We start from the raw sequence: 9,034 nt of genomic DNA, 5'->3' as shown, positions 1-9,034 counted from the left end.
TTGGAGAGTAAAGGAATCTGGTCCTAAAGCTCAGCTCCAAGATGCACAGATGCTAAGGCCTGGGGAGACTGTCTGCCCACACCCTCCCCAAAAAACACACAGCATCAGTATGGGACTGGTCTTCAGCGACCCGCACTCTTCAAAGGGAATTGTGAAACAAAGGCTCGGACCGTGGACCCCACCTGGATCAGCCCTACTGAAGCTCTCTTCTCTTAGCACTGCATGACCAGGCACCCAGGCAGATGTCTGCACTGTGCGCTTGCCTCTGCCCCCCCCCACACACACACTGCCCCACCCCCTATCCTGTCACACACTCACACACACCCGCTTCAATCTCTTCCTGCAAAGAAATGCAGTGGTCCCAACAGCTCAATTGAGTGTCCAGATACACAAGACGTGGAATGTAGCCAGTACCTTCGAGCACGCCTCCTCCTTCAGGCTCAGGGTTACCTTTTTGGAAAAGTAGCTCATTGGAATGCGGCGGTGTGAGCCATTACACCAAAGTCACGAAGACTGTTTCAGTAGTGCCATTCAAATATTCTTTTTCTCTTGCTATCGAGCAAAACTTCCAAGGGGTTGCTCTACTCCTTGTAAGGAGAAAAAGGTGACAAAATGAGAGAATAAAGTGTCCAGACAGGCAGGACAGGCTACTGAGGTAAGTAAGCACCACAATGCTGGCTTGCTCTAAAAGTAAACCTGAATGAGCCTTCAAACAGGAGGATTGCCCTCTACTCTTTCAGGACTCTCCTCTGACTCTTCACTGCCTGAAAAACACATGAATGCTAGACCGGAGGCATTCCACCGTCACACGGTACTGAATGCTATCTGTATGCTAGCATTGGGCGGCAAGAACAAACCGCTCTTCCTAACACTGTGAAATATGAAGGTAGGGTGGGTGACAAGTGTGAGAACGCAACAGGGGAGACTGTGCTGCCAGGAAGACTGATACCACTTTCAAGCACCCAGGTAAGGCTCCTGGCCCTGCATCTAAAATGCCTTGTGGAAAAGAAGGGTCTCTCTCGGGCCTCTAACGTTAGTCTCAGGGACAGGGCAGTGGGCCCAAAGGCAGGGGTCCGACTCTACACTGGGTGGGCTGAGGCACCCTGGGACACAGAGGTGAACTTTTACAATGAAACCCAGTCGCATGCTGCTTTTTTATGGTGTGCCCTGGCACATCCCCGGTGCCCGCAGTATGCCTTCCAGCATTCCTTTTCTGAACATGAGTTCTGTCTTCCACCACCCCTGCTTCCCTTCCTGGCCCTTCCTCTCTGCCTAGACCCTTTGCATCCCTAGGAAGTCTTCCCCAGACACAAGGTGGGAGATACAATGAGAAGATCCAGACATGAGATTCTTGCGTCCTCCATGAACAGGGAGTTACTAGTGGCCCCACACAGCACAGGTCTTTAGGGAGACCCAGCGTCTCCTCCATTTACAGTGCTCTACCAGGCAGCCTCTTATCATGGGTCTCCAATTTTGGTGCACCATCAGAACCTACCCTTTTGAGGGTGACCTGATTCTTTTCTATTCTTGGTGATCAGAAAACAACACAGCAGCATGAGATGGGGGGGGGGGAAGGCTTTGGCCTTGGGTGGAACTGGGTTCAGATCTCGGCAACAGCCAATTGGATGGCTCACTAGAAAGACTTGAGTAGGTGAGGACATTTCATTGTACCACAAACATTCTACGAGCCCTAACTCTTGAGGATACTAGCATATCCTAGGACGTCACAGGGTGGCACCCATCTTCACACTTAATATCTTCTGTCCTGCCTCCCATTGCCCAACGAAGCTGACAAGTCCCACCAAAGTCTGGAACTACAGGGTGGCATTTGTGAAGCAGTCTGAAAAACAGAGAGGCTCTGTGCCTGTGGGCCACGCAAGAAGGCGGCATGCTGCCAAGTGAAAAACAGGAGTGGCAGAGGAAGCAAAGTGCTGATCCTCTTCTCACAGGGAACACATGGCTCCCGGCATTTGGACTACAAGGATCATGACCAAGAGATAGTAGAGCTTGAAGTAGACAGAGACTGACACGGCTATTGGTTCCTGGGAACAGGCGGGGCACTGTGTGGGGTGGGGGAGGGGTCACTAGATACAGCAAGTGACTAAACCAAAGCACAGGCTACCCCTTGAGGACAAGCCATGTGTTACACAAAGAACTCTGGCCATGGCCTCTGAAGCCCTGGGCTCCATGATTTGCAGTCCACGAGGAATGTCATCTTAGTACTCCAGTCGGTCCAACTGTAAAGTGAGATGCCTGGCCCTGTGCTGAGTGCCGGTGCTCAGGTACCACTGCCATCACCCAGGAGAGAAAGTGACGATAGAAGAGGGAAGACACATGTCTCAACCTTTTCTTCATAGTGCCAACATTCACACCTGATAGCCAAGAGACATCAAAATTTGTATCATACAGCAGCTCGAAAGTTAAGACAATTTTTTTACAGATGTTCCTATTGTAGAAACAGCTGTTCAACAAAAAGATATATATATATTTCTGGATCCCAGTCTGTGCTAGCCATGTCAGGTAAAGTGATGGGTGTGTGATGAATTTTCTCAGACACTCATCTTCAGAAATGTTTAGCTGAGGACGGTGTGCACGTGCCAGAGTGGTGACCCTCACGGAAGATTGGCTTCCAAATCATCTGAGGCTGAGCCTTGAAGAGGAAGTGTCGTCTCACCAGCATCTTCTCCTGAGACTCCACAAGGACTCTAGAAACAAGCAGGTAACACATTATAAGCAAATGTTTGCCAAAGGCATCAAAATCCAAACTCTACCTGTGATGGATCACTTTGGTCCCTTTTCCAGATTCTAGAAGCTGAGAGCCTAGGAGATTCACAACTACGGAGAAGAAGATCCTGACTTTGGGTCTGAAAAGAAACTCTAAGAATGGAGAGTTCAAATCTGCCCTCCCAGCACATCTGGCTCTTCTCTGCCATGCATGACTTAGCACTTCTTACTTTGCCCCAGATTTTAGCCTGTCTGACTCCCACAGGTTAGCGACCATGTCTGCTGTGTACTCAGGCTGGAGGCACCCAGGGAACATGGCAAGCCCTGTCTTTCTGCATGCTCTTTTCAAAGCACTGAAGGAAGTCCCCTCAAAAGAGAGTCAGAAATGCTCCCCTCCCAGTACCAGGACCAGCTCACCCTGTCCTCTAGGATGGAGGTCTCTTCAAATCATTCAGGGAAACAGTTCATTGCTGCTTTCAGTGCAGTTGTTCTGCCCACTGACCTCCCTCCGGTCCTCAGAAGACTGCTACTCTAAGCCCGATCTCTCAGCTCTGTGCTGGCCTCTGCCACCTGCCTAGCACCCTCAGCTTCTCCTCAGTACACAAGCTTCCCTGGTCCTCCCTACCCTGGCATCTCACAGAACACACATCCCTCAGATGGATGAGCAGGGCTGAGTTCTGACTTCATCATCGCCTCAGAGATGGGAGGATGGGGGATGGCTCCGTGGGTCAGGGTACTGCTGTGTATACATGAAGAGCTCAGTTTGAATGTGAGTATCAGTATGAAGGCTGGGTATGGAAGCACATACCAGCAACTCCAGGGCTGGGAGGAACAGACATAGAAGGACATCTGGGCTTGTGTTCCTTCAGTGTCTCAAAAAAAATTAATAAGTGATAAAGCAGAATACCAAACACCTTTACATTGGCTTTGCTCATAACCACGTCAGTGTATACCTACATGCATGCATACATTTTACACACACACACACACACACGCACACACACGGAGTCAAGAAGGATCACAGAGTGGTTGGCAACACAGGCCTTTAGGAAGGAAGACTGGAGGTCAGTGGAAGAATATAGAAACTTTCCCTTCTAGACTGTCTAAAGTCTTAACTCAAGCGTAAATGAGATTTTTAATGGGAAAATGTGGTCACTGAGTCCTGCTCCTAGAGATAGCTACTTTACTGGTTGGGGAGGGGTGCCGATACCTGTGTTTTCGCTTAAACAAAAACAGAGCTTTTGAGACAAGACTGTCCTTGTTTTGCTTCCTCAGTAGATGTTTACTGTCCTTTCAGAAGCACTCAGGAGGCAGAGGCAGGCAGATTGCTGTGAGTTTGAGGCCAGCCTGATCTACAAAGTGAGTCCAGGACAGCCAAGGTTACACAGAGAAACCCTGTCTTGAAGAAAAAAAATAAAAGAAAAAAGAAGGAGGAAGAGGAGGAGAAGCAGCAGCCGTATGGGACCATGGTCTCCACAGCAGGCCTGTTTCTCAGGAGAGGCCAGAGGGTCACAGAAAGGGACTAGCAGCCCAAATTTCAGTCCTGGCTCAAATGCGGCTCTGAACGTGTCTCAGCTCACAGCATTACTATGGAGGTCCCATTGGCTATGCGCACTGCCTGTGACACGAGAAGCACAGCGACAGCAGGTGAGCCCCTCATCACTGCTGTACCTCAGCAGCACCCCTTCCTATTGGACCACACTGCACCATTGTCACCCACGGATATGTCTGACAACATCACCAGGCCACACTTGGCATCATCCCCTGCAGCTGCAGCTATCTACATCCCTGGACCTTAACTCCCTAAGAGGTACCCTTGCTAAACACAATCCGATGATCCTGTGTGCCATGAGGTGGCCAAGTAGGGAATCCTACTTTGTGGCAATGGAGTGGCCACAAAAGTGATCCCGTGACGAAGACACCACCTGGCCTTGCAACAGCCTCTCTGCTCTGGTGTCCTCCTACATTCCATCTCTTTCTTTGGGGACAGCTATGTCTCAAATAAGGCTGAGCACTCTCTTCTCTTCTGTCTTTCTAACCCCTGGCTAAGGACAAATACATTTCTACACGTCTCCCATCCTAGAGCTCAATGCCCACATGCACCATCCTTGGAGCTGAAAACACAGATACTTAACTTCATCTAGACACTTAGGGGTTCAGGTAGGAGAACCTGCCTCTGCTTCCAGAATGCCACCCTTGACTGCGCAGGCTGTGCTACCTCCTTCTCCGAGCACTCACCTCCCTCACCGCACTTGGCCCAGTGCTCTTCTGAGGTAAGAAGATGTGTGCTTCCACAGCTATGCTCCCCACTTCCCACCTCAGAGCATTTCTCAGCCCAGCAGAGCATCTGAAAGTCGCTGTGCTTTTGTCACAGGGACCTAGTTACCCATCCCCAGGGCCCCTACAGGGAGCAAAGGTAGAGCAAGGCAAAGGCGGGCGTTCCTCGCAGACAGCTTGTCACATCTGCAGAAACTTGAAAGGAAAGCATGTGTTGTGTCCTGGTTCCGAGGCTCACCCCCCTGAGCTTTCATTCAGACTCCCTTATAACCTTTGCCACGGTATCGCTGTAGCAAATGCCATGGTGGCGGCATCATGTGGCTTACCGCACAATAAAAACTGAGTGTAGCACCGTGGAAGCCTGATAGAGAGAAGCTACATTGAGCTTGATGCTGGAGAGTCTTCTCCCTATTCTGAGTTCCCTTCTCCTGGGCCTGTGTCACAGCCTGCAGGCCCACTGGCTTCCCGCACCTCGCAAAGCCAAAGAAGCCTGTGGGTGGGGTCTTCTGGGCCACAGCTACCAAGTCGTGGTGACACACCTGTCTCCAGTTGGTCTGTCTGCACGGAGGCCAGCACAGCAGGCTTGTCAAACAGGACGCCATCCCAGCCACAGGTGGTGACCTATCAGGACCTCTTCCTACAGAGCCTGTTTCAGCTTCCCAAAGGATGCTTGTCATTAGGGCATTGTCGGTCCTTCTGAAATTCTGCAGTCACTGGGCACAGGTAGAGCTGGTGGCCGCGGTGACCTTTTTCACTAGATTCATCCCTGCCACTGCCACTGCATCTGTCCAGACTGCCCATTGCCTTCTTGGTGGGAAATGGTTTCCGTCTATAGCTTGTTCAACATGGAATATGCCGGGTATGAAGGCCTGCTGTCTGTACAAGCACACTGAGCCTGAGGAAAACACCTCCTTACTCTTTTTTACTTATAAGAGACCAATGGAGGACAGACACCCAGAATGACCTGGCTGAACTTTTTTAAGCTACCTCTGGCGCTTTTGGGAAAACTCTGCCTAGTGACCCAAAGGTCTCCTCCTCCTCCTTCTCCTCCTCACTCCAGGTGCAAGTCACCCACGTACGCTGTGGAGACCGTCTACGAGGTGGCTGTGGTGTTTCCAACATCCAAGCCGAGCTCCACTTCTTAACTCTCCATCAGCAAACCTTATCTTTCTAGAAAATAGATGAAAAGGTCTGAGGGAGGGCGGGCGCATCACGATGGGAAGGGCTTTTATTAATGGAGCATTTTCTCAGACCTTAACTAAACCTCATCCACTTTTGTCAGTCAGGGCCGACAGTTGAGAGCAGTATTAAAGGAGGTAATTGCACGTATCAGTCAACAGCCTTTGTCCCCTGGCCGCCCAGAATTACAGTAAAACGGGCCCGGGAAAGCAGCAGATTGGATTAAAGCGAAGGCGCCCTTTCTCCGGTTTCTCACACTCACCAGCTGTTCTGGGCCGCAGGCACACAAGCAACAGTCCTGTCTGGGGGAAATCCAGCCTCCGAGAGGTCTGGCCATCTTCCCTTTCTGCCTCTACTCCACCTCGAAAGTGATTTATCTTTGACTTTAAAGAGAAGCATTTTCAAAAAGCATTCTGTCTCCCCATAGCAACTGAGCGATTCACTCGGTATGAATTTTTTTTTCCTCCCATTAGAGTATACGAATACACATAAACCCGAGCCTTCTCGTCATTTCTCAGACTGGCCATAAACTAACCGCCCCCAGAGCCTTTGAAGTCGCTTCGTTACAGGTCCTGAGGGTTGCTTAAGTAAACACCATGCGGGACTCGGGCACGTTTTATATGCCTGAGATTGTAAATCGTCCTAGCTTCACTCGCATGAAGTCAGCCTGGGGCTCCGGAATCCACCACGGCTACAGGAGTGTTGAGTTAAGACGCTGAGGAAGGCAGAGTAGCCTCACCTGTGCCTGGGAACTCGACACAAAGTTTCCTCCTAGGCAAGCAATTGTTGCCAGATCCCTGACAATTTCAGACACTGTAGCTTCCAAACTCCAACCTCAAACTCACCCCTATCTCTCAACTGCAAGGGACGGCTACCTTCACAAAGCATAGCAGGCCTGGCCAGGAAAGAGGTGCTGTCTCAGGGATGCACTGAGGGTGTATGTGATAACGAAAGGGACGGTCCTAAAGATGGACCAGGAGACAGATAACAGAAAAGAGCAGGCCAGAGCCTTTTCTGGGAGTCACAGTGAAACACAGATGGGGGTAACCTTAGCAGCTTTGCATGGTTTGGTTAGGGTCTTGGGAAAGCTGTTGGTTAGTAAGTTGGGTCCCTAAACCCATCAGAACAGCCATGGTGTGATAACAGTCTCCCATTGCAGAGGTAGGGGAGCCGAGGTTCCCACAAATCAGGTGTCCCGGCTGCTTTAGAGCAGCCTGCAAGCCATGCAAACAAGATTCAAACTCGGCCGGCTCCTTCCAAGCCATTCACTCTAGGGTAGGCACTTGATTCTGGACAGCAGGGATCCAGAGAGCTCATGAGTGACCTGTGATCTTCCTGAGACATCAGATTTCTTCAGGTAGTACTGGATGTCAAAAGACAGAGCAGGTATCATGGGATAAGGAGACTCCTTACCTTCCAACTTGAAGATGGTGGCCATGTCAGGCGGCAGGACACGGTGTTGACATGCACGCTCTAAGAGATCAGCCGAATCGGTGTGATTCAAAACTCCGAAAAATCACAAAATTGTGGGTATTGGGAAACCTCTCTCTCTCTCTGCTGCCTAATTCTCCTCACTGACAAACACTGCCTGGTCTCTCCGTGCCTACGTGTGTACAAGACAGGAAATATTGTTAAAAACCTATTTTGCTCTCTTTAAACACAAATAGAGCAAGCTAAGCATATTTTTCACAGTTTGACTTTTTAAAGTGTGAACCTTTGACTTCACATCAGTTTTTTTTAACTGTCTCTTGTTCTGGGTGTGTAGCTGCTTAGTGCTAGTGCAGCTGCCCATTCAGGAAGTAGATTCTCCACCTTCTGGAAACACAGCACCACAAACAACACTTCAGAGACTGGCCTTGGTGTGGGTCGGTTTGCACTTGCGGAGAACTCGTGTGCTCAGTGCCTTGCTGGGAGGAGACCCCTCATCTGGAGAGATAGTAGCAGATGTAGCCCTCCGGAAGTCATCCCAGTTGGATGTGAGATGCTTCCAGCGCCAGTGCGATGGCAAAAATGGAATTGTGCTGTAATAGCAATTTACATTTTTCCTAAGAAGGGCTGGGTAGCTTTTCCGGAACATGACAGCCTGTTGTCTTTCTCTCTGCACAGCCTGTACACACCCTTTGCTTTCTTCTTACAGGGTCTACAACTTGTTTAACTGGCTTGTAGAGTTCTTCGTGACACGGGAACTCACTCTCGGCCAGAGACATGAGTTGCAGTTTCTCTGGGCTCATGGCTATTCCTTCCCCTGTCACCCCACCATGGTGGCATCAGCCCAGTGCTGATGTGCCCACCATCTGGATCCTACTCAGCTGCAACCTGGCTAGATGAAGCCAGATGTCAAAATCAAATAATCTGGATAATATATATCAATTCGTCTGAACCCTGATACTGCAAGCATCCCACCACCATGAAGGCTATACATACTGCTTTACACACACACACACACACACACACACACACACACACATACACACACACACACTATAATACAGAGACATTTCACTGATATTATCTTAGGGAGAACAAACTGACCTATTACCAAAATGACATGGGATGTCCCTGAGGCTAAGATGAACTACCTTTTGCTAACTCAAGACAGGGAGAGCTCTAGGTGCTTGAGTTTCAGGTGAAAGCCACATAAATTGCCCCTGAATTCAAGGGCAGGAAATCTACTTAGAGAAAGATGGCTGGAGAGTTGGAGTGTGGTTGGTGCATCCCAGCTATGAGGAGGCAGTGTTACAGGAGCCATCTATGTCCACATCTGTCCTGCCAGCTGTGCTCAGGATAACTCTTATAATAAGTGACCAAAGGACACCCACTTCTAGTGCCCATGACCTTATTTATATAATTTACA

At 49.8% G+C, this 9,034-nt stretch overlaps 1 long non-coding RNA gene across 4 annotated transcripts in view; it reads right to left on the bottom strand.

Annotated features, from left to right (window-relative positions):
• Positions 1-296: 296 nt before the first annotated feature.
• Positions 297-9,034, bottom strand: part of LOC311590635 — a 48,812-nt gene continuing 40,074 nt past the window's right edge. For all 4 annotated transcript variants that reach the window (XR_014776936.1, XR_014776937.1, XR_014776938.1 and 1 more), the window contains exons 4-5: positions 7,594-7,783; positions 297-2,705 (exon numbers count right to left, since the gene is read on the bottom strand). This is a non-coding gene — a long non-coding RNA (uncharacterized lncRNA). The remainder of the gene's footprint in view (positions 2,706-7,593; positions 7,784-9,034) is intronic.

Source organism: Acomys minous, assembly GCF_964271855.1.
Source record: "Acomys minous genome assembly, chromosome: 19".
NCBI lineage: Eukaryota > Metazoa > Chordata > Mammalia > Rodentia > Muridae > Acomys > Acomys minous.
This window is presented reverse-complemented; position numbering and strand designations above follow the sequence as displayed.